Source organism: Pongo pygmaeus, chromosome 13 (assembly GCF_028885625.2).
Source record: "Pongo pygmaeus isolate AG05252 chromosome 13, NHGRI_mPonPyg2-v2.0_pri, whole genome shotgun sequence".
Classification (NCBI taxonomy): domain Eukaryota; kingdom Metazoa; phylum Chordata; class Mammalia; order Primates; family Hominidae; genus Pongo; species Pongo pygmaeus.
The window spans coordinates 33,576,840-33,599,244 of record NC_072386.2 but is presented as its reverse complement, the minus strand read 5'-3'; the positions used below and the strand labels follow the sequence as shown (position 1 = coordinate 33,599,244).

General features: G+C 37.9%; 1 protein-coding gene across 19 annotated transcripts in view; it reads right to left on the bottom strand.

Moving 5' to 3' along the window:
• ELAVL2 (ELAV like RNA binding protein 2) overlaps positions 1-22,405 on the bottom strand; it is a 159,291-nt gene that overhangs the window by 94,383 nt on the left and 42,503 nt on the right. For 2 of the 19 annotated variants that reach the window (XM_054500738.2, XM_054500742.2), the window contains exon 1: positions 3,797-3,882. The exons of the other annotated variants lie outside the window; for them this stretch is intronic. The gene's annotated coding sequence lies outside the window, so the exon portion shown is untranslated. Of the gene's footprint in view, positions 1-3,796; positions 3,883-22,405 lie in introns of those variants that run through there. 19 annotated transcript variants of the gene reach the window in all.

Sequence of the window (22,405 nt, the reverse complement as noted above, 5' to 3'; positions counted from 1 at the left end):
TTGGAATATCAGAATTCAGTAAATTGATCATGTACAAGAAACACTTAATATCCGTAGGGAAAAACAAGTAGACTTGAGTCTAAGTGCCAAGCACTTCACTAGACATTGTGGGAAAAATCTTATTTGGTTTCAGGCAAAATAAGAAATGTAATGAGTTTTTTGTAAAGTGAAATATATTCAATTTCTCTTGTGAAGTTACGTGCATCCTACTTTGGGGCATCTAAGCAAACCAGGAAATGACAGTGATAATAGATAACGTGTCAGATTGTCTTAAACGCCTTTCCTTGGCAAAAGAGAGTTGACAAACCTATTATTCCCCTCCCACAATGTACAGTTTTATTTCTTATTGTACTTCCCTGAGAAGTACATATATCAAGGAACAACTGTTACAAAGAGGGTTGAGGCAGTACAGGGAGCCACTCACAGAGTTCACAGCAGCACTGTTCATCAAAGCACAAGAAATGAAAACAAAGTGTTTATCAAGGAAGATGAACAAGAAAGATATGAAGATAAAGTCATACAAGTTCACACAATTGAATGTTCTTCAGCAGCCAAGTAAGAGCCCACACATAGACCAAAGCATATTATAAAATGAGAATTTTGATGAATTTAATTCAGTGTCCTGGAGGACAAAAAAGGACTTAGGATCTTTTAGTTATCACAGCTGCACCTACAAGTCAAATTTAGGCAAAATGAAACATTTTTAATCAGGTATCTCCCAAATTTTGCATTACTTTAAGGATAGTGTGAAAACAAAAATAACAAGGGAGGAAAAAAATCCCCTTCAAATTGAAGCCACTATAGCTCAATTCTCACTGTCTCACGTCTGTTAACCCAAAACTCCCAGTATGAGTATGAATCAGTCACAACATAGAAATCTAGACCTATTTTGCCAGTGAGCAGCTGCTCCAGGTCTGCATCAACCTGTAAACAGGGATTTCCGAAGCATATGACCAGCTCCAGTCTGAGCAGAACAGATCAAAACTGGAGAGGACACACAATGGGAAAAGTAGTTGATTGGTTTGATAGAGGAAGAGATACTGGGTCCCACTCAAAAACTATCTCAACGTTTTCACTGAATTTACATTCCCAAAGAATAGATTGTAAAATAAGTAAGAATTCCAGACTTTTCGGTACTTGAAGGTCACTATGAGGTCACCTGGAATAGTGATCTACTGGAAGAACAGCCTGACTGGTCTTCACTGATGCTACATTCTATTTTGTACTCTGTCTCAAGCTAGCTGAACTTGAGAGATTTCTAAGTCTATCCAAGGACATTTGAAACATTTGTGATAAATGCAGAGTATTTCTCTCTGTTAACAATGAAGAAAAGTCACCTTCCAGAAGAATTGCTGTGAAAGCCCACATCGTGTGCACTATTTTTTAAAAAGTAACATAGAAAGCAGTTTAACATACCAGGAAAGTCAAGGAGAACTTTAAAAAAATTATAACTGTAATACCTAATTTCATCAAAATCATGTAAGCAATAAAGATCTAATTTATATTGAGATAAACTATATAGGCTCAGACTATCCAGGCAAGGAACCAGTAAATGCTTATTTCATACTGAAATTTACAGGACATGAATGATTTAGCAATATATATTGACCCTGAGCTACTGAAATGACAACCCAAAGGTCATTACTGACATATCAGAAGAATAACAATGAAACTTGAGGGTTAGAGTCTCTTTCACGCTTTAAAAAAAATGCAGCTCAATAAAAATGTACCTTTTAAAAATGGAAAGACAGTTATCCCTTTCAACTGGTGTTGATCTGCCCTTTATTACTGGAGATAGACTGTATCACTCAGAAAGTTACCCTGAAGCTATAAGAAGCTTGGAGGAAAATACTAAACTTCAAGGTAAAGATAGGACCAGGAGCCAGTTAAGACAAAAAACGAAGACATTAGTGTTCAAAAAGTATATAAAGCAGGAAACCTGCAGTAGTCTCAGTAACAGACTTTAGTGGCAAAAAAAAAAAGAGAGAGAGAGAAAGGAAAGCCTTTTAAAAATCTAAGCTACTGAAATTTTAAAGTGACATCCACATGACCCAGTTTACTTTTCTATTCAAAGAAGTTCTGATGCTGTTTCTCTATTTCTCTTTGGAAGGTTTTCATGTCTAATATATTGCAAAAGGTAAAAGGTACACTTTTATTTAAGCACACAATGGAATAAAACATCACTGAGGACCTTGGACCTGTAAATAAATTTTAATGGGAAAGACAAGAATTCAAACATGAGGAAAGGGCAACAGATATATATACGGCAAATGTGAGAAAGAATATGAGCATTTGGAAAAGGAAGACAACATTGTTGAACAGGGTAGGATGACAGCTATTAATTTAATTTAGGATATGCTAGGCCACGCTCTAAGCCGTTTTAAAGGGCATTACCCCCATGATCCTAATAACTTAATAAAATGGGTCATTTCATCCCTATTTTTTTTTTTTTTTAAGACGGAGTTTTGCTCTTGTCTCCCAGGCTGGAGTGCAATGGCATGATCTTAGCTCACTGCAACCTGCCTCAGCCTCCCAAGTAGCTAGGATTACAGGCACCCGCCACCATGCCCAGCTAATTTTTGTATTTTTAGTAGAGATGGGTTTTCACCATGTTGGCCAGGCTGGTCTCGAACTCCTAACCTCAGGTGATCCAACCGCCTCAGCCTCCTAAAGTGCTGGGATTACAGGCATGAGCCACCACGCCCGGCCTCATCCCTATTTTTCAAATGAGGAAACAGGCTTAAAAAAAAAAAAAAAAAGATTAACTTTTCCAGAACTCACAAAACTTGCCAATGTGGGTCTAACAAACTCCAGAGCCCATGCTCTTTGCACCACACATCGATGAAGCAGCTAAAATAACCAATATCTTGCTTCACCCCAGACCAATTAAATAAGAATCTCTCCTAAGGGCCCAGATACTGGCATTTTTATAAGCACCCGATTTGATTCAAATCTGCAAGCAAGGATGAGAGCCATTGTAAAAGACTTTCGTAAGACAAGTGGACTATCAGCTAGGTAGTGCCGAACAAACAAGAGTCAAATAGTCAGAGACTGGGGAATTCATCCAGCTTTTAGGGGGCAAACAGAAGTTCAAAAACAGTGGAGGTGCTGAGGCAGAGCTGACCCAGACTAAGTTCAGGGAAAGTCTGAACACAGGCTTTACTTCAAGCGGTGATTAAAAAGGCAGAAAAAACAGGTTGGAATCATTTTGCTGAGAGAACCAAGTACAGGTTAGAAAATTTTTACTTTTAAGACTGTAGGTAAGAAGGGAACACAAAATGACTTTTACAGCTAATGTAACCAATGGATATGAATTTTAGGAAAATAAGGAAAAAATAACAGTCGACTAACCTAAAGCCAATGGACCAGGGTACAAAATATAAGAAGTGAGTGACAATAAGCAGAGCTTGCTTAGCAATCGGATATAGCCTGGTAGTTACAACTGTTAACTCTACGGTGATCCCTTCTAGCATTTGCCATCCTAAGTCTTGATTTCCTCATTTAGGAAATGGAGAAAGTAATCATATCATCTCATTCAGTTATTGGAATAAATATATGAGATATGGCAGTCCCCTTTTTTCCAGGCATCCAAAAGCCCCAATAGATGCCTGAAACTTCAGATAGTACTGATCCCTACCATGTTTTTCCCTACACATACCTATGATAAAATTTAATTTGTAAATTGGGCCCAGTAAGACATTAACAATAACTAAGAACCGTTATAACAGTACACTGTAATAAAAGTTATGTATATGTGATCTCTCAGCATATTTAGTTTTAAGTTGAGAACTTTCACCTTTTTACTTCAAGGGAACATGGAGCACTTTAACATCCTCTCTTTGGCATGTCAGAATTGCCAGCATCACTACTCTTGCGCTTTGGGGCCGCTGAAAGTAAAAGAAGGGTTACTTGAACACAAGCAGTGCAGTACCTCAAGTCAATCTGATAACTGAGATGGCTATACTAAGGGACTAACAGCATGGATACACTAGACAAAGGGAGGATTCACATCCTGACCGGTCAGCATGAGGGTACATCACGCTACTCAGAAGTACACACAGTGTAAAACTTGTGAATTGTTTATGCCTGGAATTTTCCATTTAATATTTGTGAACCACAGTTGACTGCAGGTAACGGAAATCATGGAAAGAGAAACTGGAGGGACTACTGTCATCCAAGCAAAAGAAAAGAGACCAAGAGCTCTGTATTCTTATAGAGGGCAGTGTAAGAATATAGTCCCCCAATTTTTTCCTTCTTACCATTAAAACTTTAGATGGCCTTGTTAAAGACTCAGTAAATGGGGAATAGAAGTTTGCCCTGCTTATTCAGTTCCTATTATCAGTAACCCTTTATATCAGTGTAGGCCAGTGCCCAGATACTAGATGCAGCCACAAGAAATGGAAGTTTTCCTAAATGGTAAGGTGGAATGTATGCCCCCTATCCCTACTGCAGTGACTGTCATTTCACCAACAGTGAATTTATATATTAAGTGATTTATTAAATTTATGTTATATACAAAATTATGTATTAAAATGCATATGTGTCCTCAACTGAATTCTTGGGGCATAGTATTGAGGAAACAGTTCAAAATAGTAATAGAATTCGGTAAAACTTTTAATTATTTCTCAAAGGAATCCACACAACTTAAAATCTGACACCTGCTGAATGATAAAGCTTGGTCATCTGCACAACTTCCTATTCAACTTTCATTTTCACAAACCTTATTTTGTCTTAAGATGATTTCCACACACTCAGTAGAGGGTAATCTTTTAGCTAAAAGATCCGAAACCCACCATCTGAATGGCAAGAAATTGCTTCCTAAATAATGTATCATATTATACAAGCTATCACATGTCTCCCTACCCCAGAAAAGTAAATAAACATTCTTAAAGAGAGCCCAGAGGAAAACAGTATGGTTGCAAAACAGTTTCTTACATCTTTCAAGCCTTTACTAAATGTCACTTATAAACGAGAAAACATATTTGAAGTTTTTAAGTGTTCTATGCTTTTTAAACCCTTTCCTGAATGTATAGAGGTAGGACACTCAGAGGTAAGGTAAGGGGTAACCATGTTCCTAAATTACATTAATTTCTAATGCCTGAAACCAAAGTTTTCAAAGGGCTATAAATGCTTGAATAATCCATTAAGATACACAAAATGACAGGTTGATGGTAAAAAAGGAAAAAAAAAAAAAAAAAACAACCTTTCAACAAATGACAAATTTTCTCCTAAATCATTCTTTGGTTAGAGGACCACTGTAAAAGAGGCAGGTCTGAGTGCTGTTTTGTACTGGAAACAAAACAGATATAACAGGTGTAATGAATACCAGAGAAAGATGAGACAGAAAATCTTGAAATTAAACTTCTGTGGTTGAAAAAAAGAGAGGGAATACAAAAATATACGGAAATACGTGGTTGGATGAAAGGATGGTAGATATTCTAACCGAACCATTTAAATCCACATGATCAGAGACCCCCATACCCCCTTTCCCAGTCTGTGACTGCACAGGTAAAGCCAAAATATATTTTCTACTTTGGAATAGATTTTCTACTTAGGATTAGTTACAGGCCTATCGGCTGCTCTGGGAATTCACTTTCAAATAAAATGAGGCCACACTAAAAACTTGAAGGAACTGAAATAATATCCTTCATCTCATCCGTCACCCATAAACCTCAACGTAAAGAAAGCTAAAAGGCTCACTGCAGTCCCTCAAGAAAAAGTTAAAGGTTTGACTCTCTGAATAGTACCTTGAATAGACGGCAAAATTAGGCTGGAGCAAGTAACTATAAACTGACTAGCTAATACAACTAGGCATTAGCCATTCATCCCAGAGCTTTAATTTTACGTTTTATATATTAGGGTTCCCCTGGTGATTTTCCGCATACCTCATTAAGTTCTGACTTGAGGATGTCTGCTCTGGATAAGTACACAGAGCAATACAACACAAAACATCCTAAACATCACATCTCTTAGTATTTCCAACACGAACATCGCAGGTCTTCTGATGAACACTTAACCTCTACATGTTCTCTAAGTAGAGAGTGCCTAGAGTCTCAGAGCTGCACAGACACCAGCAGACATTCTGTGAAAACACTGCCAAGACGCTCTTGACATCTGTGGCAAAAGCATCATGTCTTCTAAATATATGTTCTGTTTAAGTGGCTTTTAAACCATAAGCACGGTGCCTTTAAAAGCAGTTTGTAACAAGAGGTCAAACTATAAAACTGAAGAGGTTAGAGAAGAAATCAATTGTATATCAATTGTCAAAACTCAACTTTAAAAGGCAGAGGTGGTCAGAAACTACTGTACAGACAGGGTAAATGGAAAAGAAATCTCCAGGTTGAAAACGGCAAATGCTAATCGCAGGGGTGGGAGCAAGGAGTCTTGACCAGTTGTAAAGATGAGAAAGCATTTCCCTTCTGCAATGAAAAACTAAAACTGTAGATCAGAAATTCAGGGGAAAAGAATCATTTCTGTTCATGCCTGGAGAAATTAAATACCCTTACCCCGTTAGAGAACTGAACTGTATCTCCCAAAATTAACATGTTGAAACCATAATCTCCAACGTGACTATATTTGAAAACAGGGTTGTGTAGTTCAGTAGTTTCAGTAGAAACAGTACTTCAAGTAACTACACAACCACTCTGTTTTTCACTCTCAGTATTTCCTTAATTATTTCAGGAAATAATTAAGGCTAAATGAGGTCATAAGTGTAAATAATTGAGAATAAATTAGGTCACAAGTATGGGGCCCTAATCCAATAGGATTGGTGTCCATATAAGAAAAGGAAGAGACACCAATGATTTCTCCTTCTTTACATACCCAGAGTAAAAGCTAAGTGAGGACACAGTGAGAAGGTGGCCTTCTGCAAGCCTGAAACAGAGGTCTCGCCAGAAACCAACACTACCAGCACCTTGATCTTGGTCTTCCAGCCTCCAGAACCACGAGAAAATAAATTTCTATTGTTTTTGCTACCCAGGCTACGGTATTCTGCTATGGCAGCCCAAGCAAACTAATACAACCCCCACACAAATTCTTAATCTCTCAGTTGTCTTTTCTTCTGATTGCTGCCACCCAATCTTTTCCTGGAATCTGAACCTTAGATATGCAAACAGTCCCCAACTTACATGGTTTGACTTAACAGTTTCTAAACTTTGTAATGGTGCAAGATCGATAGACATTCAGTAGAAACAGTACTCCAAGTAACTACACAACCATTCTATTTTTCACTTTCAGTATTCAGTAAATTACATGAAATATTCAACACTTTTATTATAAAACAGGCTTTGTGTTAGACGGTTTTGCCCAATTATAGGCTAATGCAAGTGTTCTAAGCAGATTTAAGGCAGGCTAGGCGAAAGCTATGATGTTCAGCAGGTTAAGTATGTTAAATGTATTTTCTACTTATCTTCAACTTAACTTAAAGATAGGTTTATCAGGACATAAGCCTCATCATAAGTCAGAGAGCCTTCTTGTAGCCACTGAACCATGCCCCCTCACTTTTGAATCAACACTGTCATCTATCCATAACTGCTAATTTACCTTCACTAAAATGAGTGTCTACCAGTATCTACCCCTACTCCTCCAATTCCCATGACACCAGGGCAAGCCTTTATCATCATATACACTGCTTCAAATCTGTCTCCTCCTCCAACATGCTCATCTTTATGTAATGGCTAGCTTCAACTTCCCAAAAACATCTCATGCTATCACCTGCTCAAATACCATCAATTGTATACATACAGACCTTCATTAAGGGCCTTTTCAACTTTCTAATCCATCCCTAATGTTTTCTCCCAACTTCTCAAGCCAAAACCCTGCATAAGGTCAAAATGACCCATAATCATCCTCTGAATCTGTTACATTCTTTTATTTACTTCCTTTTTTCATATTTTTATTTATTTTTTAGACACAAGTTCTTACTCTGTCGCCCAGGATGGAGTACAGCGGTGTGGTCACAGCTCACGGTGGCCTCCAACTCCTAGAATCATGCAATCCTCCCCTGTCGGCCTTCCAAGTATCTGGGACTACAGGCATGCATCACTACACTCAGTTATTTTTTATTTTTTACTTTTTGTAGAAACAGGGTCTCACTATGTTGTCGAGACTGGTCTTGAACTCCTGGCCTCAAGCAATCCCTCCCCCCAAGGCCTCCCAAAGTGCTGGGATTACAGGACTGAGGCACCACTGCCTGGCCTGTTTCCTTGCTTTTATTCTTATTGTTGTGACAATTTGGAATGTCCTCTCTGCTTACTTCCTTTCTAAATGGCAGCTGAAGAAAGAAGTTCTGAAGAACATTACACAATCACAAGGGGCTTGTTATGGAAAAACCTTCTACCCTCAACTGCTGCTCTGCCACATACTGATTTTATTCAAATAGGCTTTTACCTCCACCAAATCATGCCAGGTACTTACACAGTATCTGAAAGATGGTACCAATTTCAGCTCCATATATATAGAAAATGGGAAGATCTGACACAAATGAAATTCAGAGTTTTCAGAGGCTCTCATCTCCCCCTAAATACTATCATCCTAAGTAAGGTCTAGAGACCATGAGACATATATATAGATTTGATCTGAGCTCAATCAGTTCTTCTCTCAAAGCCTCAACTTTTTTTCTAAAGCTACCACCTAAATCCCAGCAACAAAACTAATAGAGTCTCAGATTTTCCCAATTTTCAACGATCCCCTCCCCTATCATTCCTCCAAAGAACATCATAACAAGCCTCTTCAACACTCTTTATGAGAGCCTAACTGAGCTTCGTAACCTATACTGGATCCTTATTGATTTTCATCATGTGAGTGACAAAACACAGTAATATACTAAGATTTCCAACAAACTGAATACCTGGCTCTTGATTTTTATATGCCCCCAAAATAGCCTCTGTCCCACTCAGTGGACTTTCCACCTCCAAACTTTTATAACTATTTTCTCCACTCATGAGCTTCTCCCTACTGGTTCCAATTTACACACATGCTCTTCATTATAAGCTTTGCTGATCTTCTCTAATAAATTTTGCTTACCCCTTTAAAAACAGTCCTCCAAGAGCTCTTTCCTGGTAACTTAGCATGCACTATATCATACAGCCATTTGTAAGGCCCCATCAATGACTCCACCTGTATGTGGTCATCTTTATATAGAAACCCAACCAGAATGGAGATGTAAAAATCCATAAGAGCTTTAGTTCTTTCATCACTCTGATCTCAATCAAAAGGCACTGCAGTCAGCAGCACCCAGAGATACTCAACAGCATTCAAGCTGCTTCATGAGCTTATCTTTCCCCTTCTAACTTCAGGGGTGGTAGGGCAGAGAAATGACACCAATGACTCTACAATCAGGGCCTGGAATCAAAAGCAAACTGATAGTGTAACATTCAGGGACTTCAATGACACTTTCCTGGAACACTGAGTGCCCAAAAGGGCTGGGCCATCAGCTTCCCCTAAAAAGGGGAGAAGAACCACCCACTTTCTACAACAGATTGACTGTTAAACACACGTACAGCAGGCCTCTTGCAGGAGAAAAGGCAAGCTGTCCTGCCAGAGTTCCTAAAAGCTTCTGAGGACAACAATTTTTCTTAGGGAGTGAAAATATATATCCTAATCCATACTGGATAGACAGCCCCCATTTTTCAAATTCAAGGCTGAATAAGATACATTCAGTTTTAAACATTCCTAGAATTTGAGAATTCCAAAGTATCAACCATTTTTACATCAAATAACTACATTAGTCAAACCAGACTAATTATTAAAATTACACAAAGCTTGTACAAATCAATCCTTAATGTTTAGGAAAATCATGAAAAAATTTGTGGGGGTAAACCAGTCTAATCTTTTCAGATCCAGTACACCAACCACTTGGCAACGCTCCCTACAATCTGGGAAGATTTCCTGACCAATGGAATACAGATAAAATATGGCAGAGTATGCATTAATCCTTCCATCTTCTCTTGTTTTAATAATAAGTAGAGAGCCAGGACCATATAAATTAGATATATACAGCTCCTAGAAAAATAAAATTTAACTAAAGCTAAAGAAGATGAACACTTCTTTAATCAAATTTCTCACCTTATTTTATCTTATGCACACCTACAAAACATCTGTATACATGCCTTATAATAGCTTTTGATCGACTGCTATCAAAACAAACTAAAGGAGTAAAATAATATTACTGCTCTTCAGACATTAAAAAACACATTTCTAAGCAATATTTTCAAAGTCAACAACTTTGAAAAATTAAGTCCCTATCTTTATAGACCACAGGCTCGTTATAATTAAGTGGGTAATTTGTTTATATTTTATATAAGATTCCCCAAGAACCTAAGATCCTGCCAGTGTCCATTTAAGAAATGGAGAAAATGTTGGGCGTGGTGGCTCATGCCTGTAATCCCAGCACTTTGGGAGGCTGAGATGGGTGGGTCACCTGAGGTCAGGAGTTCCAGAACAGCATGGTCAAAATGGTAAAATCCCATCTCTACTAAAAATACAAAATTAGCTTCATGTGCTGGTACATGGCTGTAGTCCCAGCTACTCGGGAGGCTGTGACAGGAGAATCGCTTGAACCTGGGAGGCGGAGGCTGCAGTGAGCCGAGACCACGCCACTGCCGTCCAGCCTGAGCGAGACAGAGCAAGACTCCATCTCAAAAAAATAAAAATAAAAAATGGGGAAAACAACATTGTAAGTACTGGAAAATACTACGTCCATAGTCACTGATATATAAAATGTCTCAAAAAATAGGACTGTCATAAAATACAGAACCTCTTACAGGGAAGAAATTTTAAGTTGCCACTATTAAAATGGAATTTAAAATCTCAAGATTCCACATATTTAAGAACGAATATTCCTTTGTTCATCACAAAGCTGAGACAAAAACAAGACATTTAATGGCAATGTGTCTCCTCCCTGAAAGCTGATTTTATTGCTATTTAGCATTTCCAGGAAATAATTTCCAAGAGCTAAACAATCATTTTTAATACTGACTCCTCTTCACAGCCTGCTCTGCAGCACCACCACCTTCTTACAAACTGGTTGAAAAACACGTAAGTGGATGTTTAAATTACTTTCTTGATCAATACTGTTTCCCACCAGATTTTGGAATATTATGAAAACGAAGTGTACCCATTTTGGTCCTTGGTCCTTCGATTGTTTCTTAATTTTTATGAGAAACAAAAATTTGAACAGTAACATACTTCTGCAATCCAAAGAAGAATTAAACCAAAAGACAAATGATGAACTTTCTAGGTCCTACTATAAAACACTGGAGTTAGAAGGGTGATCATTGTTAACATATAACTCTGGTTCAAGCCCTGGTTATGGGGCTTTCACTGGGTTATTACAGTTCCTGTTATTTACAAATGTGGAAGCTTATTACATATAAAAGCTCTTAGTTCTAATAAGCTTTGGGTAACTTGCAATCTCCATTTAAAAAGCCTCTTCCTCACAATTACCATCCATTTGAAGAGCGATTTGACCCACATTCTGTCCTTTGAGACATCACATAAAAGGACTCTCACCTACTCAAAAATCAATCTTTTCAGTCAGATGAAATCTTAATGAAAGCTGAGATCATCTCGAGGAAAGCACAATACTACCAAAAGGCAAAAACAGCTTCACACTCTAACGGTAAACCCACAAAATTGCCAGATTATAATTCTGCTGCTTAGTCATTATGATCCAAAGATGCATGATTTGCCTCACGAGGGCAATGGCTGTCTATAAGTAAGATATCCAGGGTTTACACCATCCTTACAGAGAGCCTTGACACTATTATTGCCAAATCTATATGTAGAGTTAGTTCCCTGCACAAGCAGATATTTAATCATAGCTCTATAATTTTTTTCAAAACAAAGAGTAATATCCCAAATATGTAAAAGATATTCTGAGAACAACTGCCCTTGCCCTACATCCTTTGTATAGGTTATTCTACTGATTCAATATCAGTCATGGAATATACTAGAGAAAATAGATTCGGACTTGCTTATCTCTTCATTTTAACCCCGTTTTCCTCATTCCAAATAGTAAGGATGCATTTGAGAGATAGCTAACTATAAAGAATGAGGACAGGGACAATGGACTGCAAAGCTGGTTGATGCAGAGTCCAACTCACAAGCATGACATGGTAGCCAATTTAGCTAAATGGACACAGGTTGAATTAACCTGACCTTTATGCTTGAATGTCCTAATTTGTACAATAGCTACCATCTGCCCAGCTGAGTCCTGAGCAGCTAACAATAGGATTTGAAGAGTTTAAGATTCGAGACAAAAATGAACCAAAATCCAGAATGAATCCTACTAATTCTACTTAAGCCCAAAAGTGAACCTCTATCCTCTGTTTAAAAGAAAAACACAGGCGTTTTCAAAAAAATACAACCAGTAAAGGCACTACAAAAACAGAACGAATTTCTAAATATCATTAAACTGATCTTAAATCGTAATGCATGCTAAGTCCCTAGCACATCACAGTAACAGTGTAAATATAAACACAAACTAAATGAAGAAATGTGTAAGTCATCTTCATGTTATCTGGTAAATCTCATGTATGATACACTTCAATAAAATCCCAAAGGCCAGGTATTGGGAATTTAAAACAGAAAGGGTGCTTGGTAGCAGGAGAGGAATGGGTGGTAGATAATGACAGAAATAATTAAAGGTAGGGACTGAGACGAGATTTTTTAAAGGGCACCAGGTGTAGGATTTAGGGTTGCCATTATGATATACTTGAGTGAATAAAAAGTATGGGATGCGGGCGTGGTGGCTTACGCCTGTAATCCCAGTACTTTGGGAGGCTGAGGCAGGTGAATCACCTGAGGTCTGGAGTTTGAGACCAATCTGACCAACATGGAAAAACCCCGTCTCTGCTAAAAATACAAAATTAGGTGGGCGTGGTGGTGCATGCCTGTAATTCGAGCTACTCGGGTGGCTGAGGCAGGAGAATCTCTTGAACCTGGGAGTGGAGGTTGCAGTAAGCTGAAATCACGCCATTGCACTCCAGCTTGGGCAACAAGAGTGAAACTCTGTCTCAAAAGAAAAAAAAAAAGAAAAAAAAAAGTATGGGATAAGAATTCATGGGTCATGATCAAGAGAAAGTTATTTGGCTAGTTCATAAAGTAAACATTGCATCTGGCAAAGAAGGGAGAACTCTGAATGCCTGAAAGTGTTTGAAATCTGTTCTGTAAGCAATAGGGAGCCACTGAAACCTTCAGGCAGGATGACAGAGCCAAAGCTGTCCTTTATCTGTCTCTTACAAGATTCTAAACCAAATTTGCCTAAATTCTGCAAGGTTATTTATCTGAGGAGACAGTTCATAACATTAGTGCAAAAAGGTCACAACAGCAAAACAGGACTCTTTATTTGATTAAATAATTTAGTTCTAATACCTGGGCAGAGGGAATTCTAGTATAGATGTTACTGTGCACTCTGAAGCCAGACTGCCTGAGTTCTAATTCCAGCTCTGTCATTTACTGCATCTTTGGGCCAGTAACTTAAATCACTCTACGTGCCATTTCCTTACCTATAAAATGGCGGGGGTGGGGAGATAATTATACCACCTACTTCTCAGAGTTTTGTAAGAACTCAAGTGAGTGAATCCATGTAGACTGCTGAGAACAGTGCCTGGCACAAAGTAGCAGCCTTCAAATCATGCTGACACAACCACTTCTATGCCATACCCTTTGACATCTGATAAATGTTATTGTAACACTTCATATAAAGTAACAGAATATGGATTCTGCCTTTGTAGGGGGTGTGTGTGTGTGGGAATGGAGACAAGGGAGGAGTCCGACTTTTCTGTTCCTATCCTTCAAAACCACAAGCTAAAAGCTATACACCTAGGTGAACACTTTCCATTTCCAATAGGCCTTGTCCATTTTTCCCTTCTCGATGGTTTAAAATGGTTCCCAGGCACACGTGTAATTAAATTCATTATCTTAAAAAACTGCTTCAGGAAATGCAGCAATCAAATCTGCTACCATCCGTTTTTTAAAGATAGATATAATTACAACCTAATAGGCATCATGTAATCAAAACTTAACAATTACGTTCTTAAATCCAAAACTTGATCATTTTCTTCCTTGATATGTGTACAAAATTTTCTCCCAGGTGGTGGTCATGTAAAGTGAAGGATGGAAGAACTATTAAAACCCTTATCATAATGGCCTTCCTAAAGTGCTAATTATTACACAATTAAGACAGACATAACTAGAAAGCCTAAGAAAATCTAATGCAATCTCACAGAAGCTTTTTAAAATTTTTTCCATCTCTATCTCCAAACTACCTACAAAAAAACCCAAAATACAAAGGAAGACCTCTCACCTATGACTTCTAAACAAGCAAATAAAGTCGGGAGTAGCACCAAACCTTCCCCTGGTTCTAACATCACCTTAGATCTTTACAGGAGAAAAGCAATCCTATTTGTTACCTTGTTTCCCATCCCGCATTTTAAGAGATAAGAAACCCAGGACCTGAAAAGTGAGTATTTTCCTAAGGCACTCAGGGTGAAACCTGGACTAGAACCTAGATGTCCCTCCATAGAAAACAAGATTTTGTACTCTTACTTCACCCCACCACGCGAGTGGGGAAAAGCAGAATTTTGAGGGCCTACCATCTTCAAGTCTGATCACTGGGTCTCTCACATCTAATTACAATATCCAGCCCCATTTCCAACTTAATTAAGATTAATTCTTAGTCACTGATGCTCAATAGTAACTCTTGCTACTCCCAGCAGCCAACACCCTAGTTTGAAAGACACGCAGGTCACTAGTGCATCTTCTGTTGAGAGCCCCTCATTGCCTTACCACACCCAAGGTGCTTCCGGGTAGACTAAGCTTCTTTACAGACCTAACACACCAAACAAGAGACACACAAGTTGGGCAAGAAATCATTAAGAATTAGAAAACCCCGAAACGGCTCTATTTATCACTGAAAAGAGAAATCTTAAGCCCTTTGTAGTTTCCCATTCTCTTTCCTTTCCCAAAAGTTTTAAGAGGTCTTCCAGCAAATCTAAACCAAGCCCTCACTTTTAAACATAGCTGTCCAAGGACTCTGTGGGTGGGTGCAGGGGACAGACCTAATCTTTCCCTATGCAAGATTTGAAGAGTATTAGAGAAACAAAGCATTAAAGAAACAAAAGCCTTAAAGTCCAATATTTCTCCTAAAATAGCCTCATTAAGGCAAGTTTTCTTCAGTCTTCCAAAGAATTCCAGTTCAAAAATGAGGAAAGAAAGTAGCTAATAATGAGAGCTTCACCATAAAGCGTCACAATCAACCTTTCATTATTCCCATTCTGTAGGTCAGACATCAAAGGCTTGGAAAGGTGGAGTAACTTTGAATACGGACCCCAAATTCTGAACCGGAGGTGTAACCATCAAGGCCTAAAACAGTAGAGTTCCTATTCCTCTTCTCAGCTTATTTTAACACCAAATGTGTAACCCAGGGTATCTGCTCATGCAGGGGCCTAAGTGCACCCTTCACAACCCAGGATGGTAGTGCCCAAGAGCAGCTCTACTAAGCCAGAATGAGCAAATGGCACCATGCTTACATGAGGAGAGGGACCTCACAAGCTGCAGAACATGTCCAGCCTAGCACCCTTCCCTCTCATTCAAGGATGAAGTGAAATGCACTACAGCCCTATATGCTTAAGATCAGATGGAAATTTTAAGAATTCTTTCAAAGAACATAGGTCATTAACCCCAACTTTGGAAAGCTACTTCAGATTACTTGGTTTCGGGGAGTAGAGAATTAGTATAGAATGCTTCTCAAGCAAATGAATCTACAAAATTAGAAAATTCGACTTACTTAAAATAACTTACAGTAAAAGTTTAAAACTAAACTTTAAATTTAGTTTGGGAAAGCAGATGACGTATGAAATTTTTTATTCAAATACTAATTTAGATCTATCTTCATCCGATATGGGTGCCTTCAAGGGCAATGAGCCGCTTTTTAAATCTCCTCAGAGGATCCCATTCACATTAAACAGAAGCCACAGGAAAACTGGCATTAACATTTCCTTCCTGCTTGTTGGAAAGAAAGGCACCTTATTCGAGGGCTTTCCAGATCAAGAACACATTTTATACCAATAAACTTTACAGCTGGGCCCAGCAGAGATCTATAAATCAAGGCTAATTGTGAACTGTATAACAACTGCCCCCCGTCTTCCATTTTTACATTTTATTTCAATTTGGAGCTACCTAACAGACACAGAAGCCCTCCAGACTATTTCTCAAAACTTTCTGTTTAGAAGTAGGTACACTTACCTAGGAATAGCTGAAGTATGAAATAAATATTAAGAGCCTAGAAAAAATACAAAAACATTACTGGAAATAGGCTCAAGTTTAATATGTTTTAAAATAACATTTAAAACTTAACTGCTGCTTTATTTCTTTTAAAGTCGAAGAAATTTTCTCAGGTTGATTTTTTAAAGCTACAAGGCATTTCAAAATGAAAAACTAATACTTCTTCTCTTGAATGTTGTGCTTGAAAGGAAAAGTTATACTGTCATTCATTCAATAAATATTAAGCTCTATGTACAGGAACTATCAGAATATAAAGTGTGTCTTTGCCTTCAAGGGCTACTCAGTTTTCAGACAAGTAAATTTCTTGAAAGCAGAAATCCCAGAGTATCAATGATCTCACCAACAGAAGTGTCCTAGCTAAGGGACTTTAGTTTTAAACAGAAATCAACATCATTAAGAATGCTAGATGTCACTGTTACTGACATTTCTTGATCTAGTTAGGGCATATAAAGGTCAACATCTGACAACAGAATGTTCAGGAATTAGTTATCCAAACTAAAATGCAGAAAATGTCTAAATCAGCACATTTGAAACTAGAAAGAAATTAATTCTATTAGAATATTAAATATGGAATCATACACAGAAAAATAAATTGGCACCCTTCACCACCAACACCCCATTTTGCATTTTAAAGGGGGAAGGGACTCCCACAGAGTTTTCTTCTAACAAGCACTGCAAATAGGAATTGACAGGTGGAGCCCTGATTGATAATGGTGGTTTTAGATGACATCTCACCTCCCTCCTCCTTACCCACCTAATCCCACGACTAATGTGGGAAGCTGAAATACAGTGGAAGATTGTTTATCTGTTTCGTTTTGTTTTTTTAAGTGCAGATGTGTCCCACAATTGAAGAAAGAAGTTAAGATTCTATACACATCCTGGGTACCATTTAGTCAATGTCTACTTGAGCAACAAAGTAGGACAATGAAACCAATACAGGAAGAAGAAAATGCATGGAGTAGGTGAACTACTCCAAGGTGCATTTTTAACTCATGTGACCTTCCAAAGTGCTCCAAGTATGTTGTATGTAGATGTGTGGGCATGTATTTATAGAAAGGGTCAAGAGCGCTATAAAAAATACATTAATAAATCATAGAATGTTAGTGCTACAAGGGACTTCCAAACGCTAGCCCACAGCCTCAATTTTTAGACAGAGAAAGCAAGCCCCAAGACTTGGCCAAACTTTCTAGTGATAGCATTTGCTAGTGATAGAAGCTGGTCACAGCATTCAAGTTTTCAACTCCCAAAGACAATCTTACCTCCAAAGTACTCCAATTCCACAGCTTTATTCTTAAATTTACCCCTCCCCTAGAAAGATGACTGTCCACTCCTCCCTACAATACAGATTCCAAGTTTTAAGACTCAGATGGGCCTAGCCCTGTCTTCCAAGAATCCATTAGTCTAATCCAGTGGTTCTGAAAGTATAGCCTGGGAACCTAAGAGTCCTCTGAGACTTCCTCATACAACCGGGAGGTCAAGAGAATGCCTTTTTCTCTCATAAATGTACAGTAGAGCTTTCTAAAGGTTATATGTGACACTTGCTTCTGCATTCAGTCTGTTGCAATGAGAATACAGTTGACTAGATCTATTAAGCCAGACATTAAAGAAATGTAAAATGTAAAACTATGCCACCTTTACTTTTTAAAAATACACATATTTCTCACTTTAAAAGTATTTTTTAATATGTAATGGGTTTGCTATTTAAACATGTTTTTAAATTTTCTCATCTTAATTTCTTATACAGTAAATATTTATACACATAACAAACAAAAGGTCCTGGGGTCCTCAATAATTTAAGTGTATAAAGGGATCCTCTGATCAAGAACTTTGAGAATTACTGGTCTAATTCATTGCTACATAAGCATGCCTTTATGGTGAATCCCTTTAGCCCATATAGATAAACCTTAGAACAGCTTCTAACTACTCTCCTTACCTTCAAAGGGATGTTCCTCCAGCTCTGGGACTATATAAACTATTTCTTATGCCCACTACTACCCTAATTTATAAGAAAAAAACGTTAATCATCTCAACTGCCTTTAACGTTAAAATTTGTACATAAACATTGTCGGAGAAACATGAATATAACTGTATATTCTGGTTCTCAGAAAAGATGCTTTATAACGCATAACAAGCTATTACATGTTTCATGTTGCATACTTACACTGGTTTAGAAAAATGCTTGAGTATCTTATGAGTCTCTCCTACAGAATACAAAGCATGCCAGAAGCAGTTTTTCACTTTCATTTGGGGGTTTACACCCTAGTCAGGAAGCCATGCATGCTCCATCTTCCTCTCAAAGCCCTGGTGCCTTCCTCCTCAAGGCCCCTTTAGCCACATCAGCCCATGTCTTTTGCTTCAGTTGTCCTCACACTAAGCCATCCTATAAAATTGTCCCAAGTCTGGCTCTCTCAAACAAAATAAATGTTCCTGTATGATTTTGGTGTCCTCTAGAAACCCACCCATGTTCCAATAATCAAAACTTTTTCCTTACATGCTAGGAGTACATCACACTTAATCCTCTTCTCCTGGGGGGGAGGGGGTGGGGTGGGGGGACAACTCCCCCTATTTGTATAAAAGAGCTTCACAAGTGCTACTACATCTACTTGGTTTCAGGAACCGTTTCCCAATGTTTGCAGCAGACCTCACCAAACTCCCCTCCCATAAACTCACGTTTTCTTCCTCTGGACTGTCAACCAGACTTGGAGAACTTAAGAGTGGCATCCACATCCTAGTGTTTCTGAGCACCCAGGGACCATGCACAACGCTCAGCTCAAGGCAGGCACTGAATGCTAACAAATAGCTCATATGTAGGGAAAGTGGAAATCTATTAAAATGCTCTGAAAAGCCCAAGGGGGATCAGCTTTTGAAGTAATTAGTAATTCTACTATAATAATTTGTGCAAATTAAAAAATATATATTTGATGCAAAAAGATAACCACAGAACTGTTTAAAAGATGCATTTATTTATTATTTATTTATTTATTTAATTTATTTTTTTGAGACAGTCTCGCTCTGTCGCCCAGGCAGGAGTGCAATGGCATGATCTCGGCTCACAGCAACCTCCACCTCCCGGGTTCAAGCAATAAAAGATAGAAATATTTAATTTCTTCAAACCTACACCTGAGAGGTTAACAATTTCACGAACATTTTGAACACTTTCAAAGAAAATACAAACATGTTAAGGCACAGGTGAGGAAAAGTAAATACTTAATACATAGATCTTTTTGCATGTTCTCTGAACCTTGCTTTTTACATTTCAAGATCAGCACATACTCTTTATTTATAGATACTATATAATAGAGATATATACCCTCATTAATTTAACCAATCCACTACTGATGAACATTCCAAGGTTTTGCTATTTCAAACAGTGCTTACGATAGATACCTTTTACAGTAAAGCAAAAATGTAAATTTAAAGATAGAAATTGCTGGTTTGTAGTTTATTTGCATTTTTAATTACACTAGTCACTGCCAAAAAAAACTTCTAAAAACTTATCAGTTTGCAGTCCCACCAAAGCATAACGTACATTTTTAAAAAGGAAATAATGCAGCACTGTAGAGAGGGCACTGGGGGAAGTAAAGGCAAGTCGGGAACCAGCCACAAGGTCAGTCACCAACCGCAATCACTATACCTAAGACTTTAGACAACACATCTTAGCATCAGTCCTGAGTGTATATGAAATGAGACTGCTGTTCAACACTATGGGTAGGGCCTTTCCAGCTCTAACATTCTCTGATGTCCTTGAACTTGTTATATATAAGAAATGTACATTAAATATGAAGACAGAATGCTTATTCTCTTGGACTACCCAAGAACAACAAATAAATGCTGGGAAAGTCAACTGCAACACTGGGAACATAAATGCTCTGACAAACCCCTGCTAGGAATTTCAAAATGGAAGTGAAATTTAGACTGAAGGAAAAGACCACCTAATAGGAAATATAAAAAGCCATTTCAAAAATGATATACAAAAGAAAGACATTAATCATTTGGGGATTTCCCTAGTTTAAAACAAACCACATCTCCGTAAAAGAAATATGGCTAAATGGCTATAACAAGCAAGGGCCAAAGCACCCTTATGGCTACTAATAAACAAAACGGTACAAACATCCCTTTCAAGTCTACCATTTGAGAGAGTGGATATTAACAAGAGATATGATTTGCTAAGCTAAATAAAAGCCCTCATTAACAAGAAGTGACAGGATCACAACCCTGCTGCTGATAAACTGCCAACATATCCAAGGTCTTCAATGAAGGGTTGCCCATTTAACATACTGCAGCTTTAAAATGAGTTGCTTTAGAACAAACAGTTCTATGTCAAGGCAGGCCTACAACATACAAAACACATGGTGCTGCTACTGTACCTTGGGTTTGTGTGTGTACCCACGCACGAGCATGAGCTTGGCATATACCACAAGAGAACCTGGCCCAATAATGCTTCTTAAAGTTAGCCATCCATGATTAGAGCATCTACCTTAGACCTCAACTTTTCTATCTGCTTCCAAAGATACTCAGTGCAGAGCAGAAAACATTCTTCTGATAGCCGAAGGGGGTTCCACACGGCTATTAAATGACTGGCCCAGTGGTCATCCATGGAGACCCCTCCTTATTCCTGGCAAACACAGCCATTTCAGCCCAACCTTGAAGCAGCCAATATCTTTTCAATATACCACACTTTGAAGCTGTATTAACAGGTCATAAATACATGTAAAAAGCATACTTTCAGCTTAGTCAAAGTGGTTATAGAAGCATCATTGTATATTTTTTTCTGGGTGGTCCAAGTAAATTAAACTCACCAACTAGACTGCAAACAGATACCATAAATTCTTAATTATTCACAGGTATGGATGAAAAGAAACAGCACTGTAATAAAATCATCTTAAAATATTATTCAGTATCCAGCACTTAATTACCATCATATAGTAGTGATATCTAAAAAACATAGAAATGTTTGATATAGTTTAAATATTAACAATTTTTATTAACTCCAATTGGTTAAATATGTAAGTTATACAAGACAACTTCATAGCAACCAAAATACCAAGGCCAAATACACAATTAAAAGAAAAAAAAACCTGCATGTAATATTTACCTTCAGCATATATAATTTCAATCTTCATTTTAAAGACATAGGACCTATTAGATTCAAGAAATCAGACTAGCCAGGTGAGGTGGCTCAGGTCTGTAATCCCAGCACTTTGGAAGTCCAAAGCAGAAGGATCCCTTGAGCCCAGGAGTTCAAGACAAGCCTGGGTAAGATGGTGAGACCCCATCTCTACAAAAAAATTTAAAAATTAGCCAGTTGCAGTAAAGCATGCCTACAGACCCAACTACTCAGGAGGCTGATGCTGGAGGATCCCTAAAGCCCAGGAATTCGAAGTTACAGTTAACTATGATCATGCTACTGCAGTGAGACTAAATCTCTTTAAAAAAAAATCAGTAATAAAACAATAAGACCCACTATATTCAGAAAACAAAGTTATAAGAATCACTGACATCAAAGAGCTTCCAGTGTAGTTGAAAGTAACATTTAAGTTGTGCCCTAAAAATTTAAACCAATTTAAAAAGCTATTAAGAAGAGACCTGACACCAAAGGCAATGGGAAGTTGTTACCCCAAGTGCCCATTCCCTGACCAGCTCCTTAACTCTCATACCTGCTGTCCCTGTAATGCCAGAAGTAAAATTAAAATTCTCCTCTCCTGAACTAAAACTTGGTTTACTTCTCTCCAAATTCCATCAAGAGTAGAGGTTACTGTCTATATTTTCAGTAGCTTCCTTCTGCACCTAAGGAAAAGGGGCTGAAATCTAAAAGCTGTGATGAAATAATATCCACCTACAAAAAAATGCTATATCCATGTTAAATCAAACAATTATAAATGGTATAAGCTAAAAGGCATGCAAAGTTTTTATTATCTTCCTAAAGACCAGCTTATATTAAAAATAAAACTGTTTGCCAGAGTCCACCTCTCTGAGGAAACTAAGAGCATAGTCAAGTAAGCTTAATAATCTAATAAGGTGGTCAGAAAGACACTATTTTAAAATATCATATTCTTGCCATGCATTCACTGTACTGTTTAGGTCTGGTGATCTGTGTGAATGAGGAAACTAGCCAGAT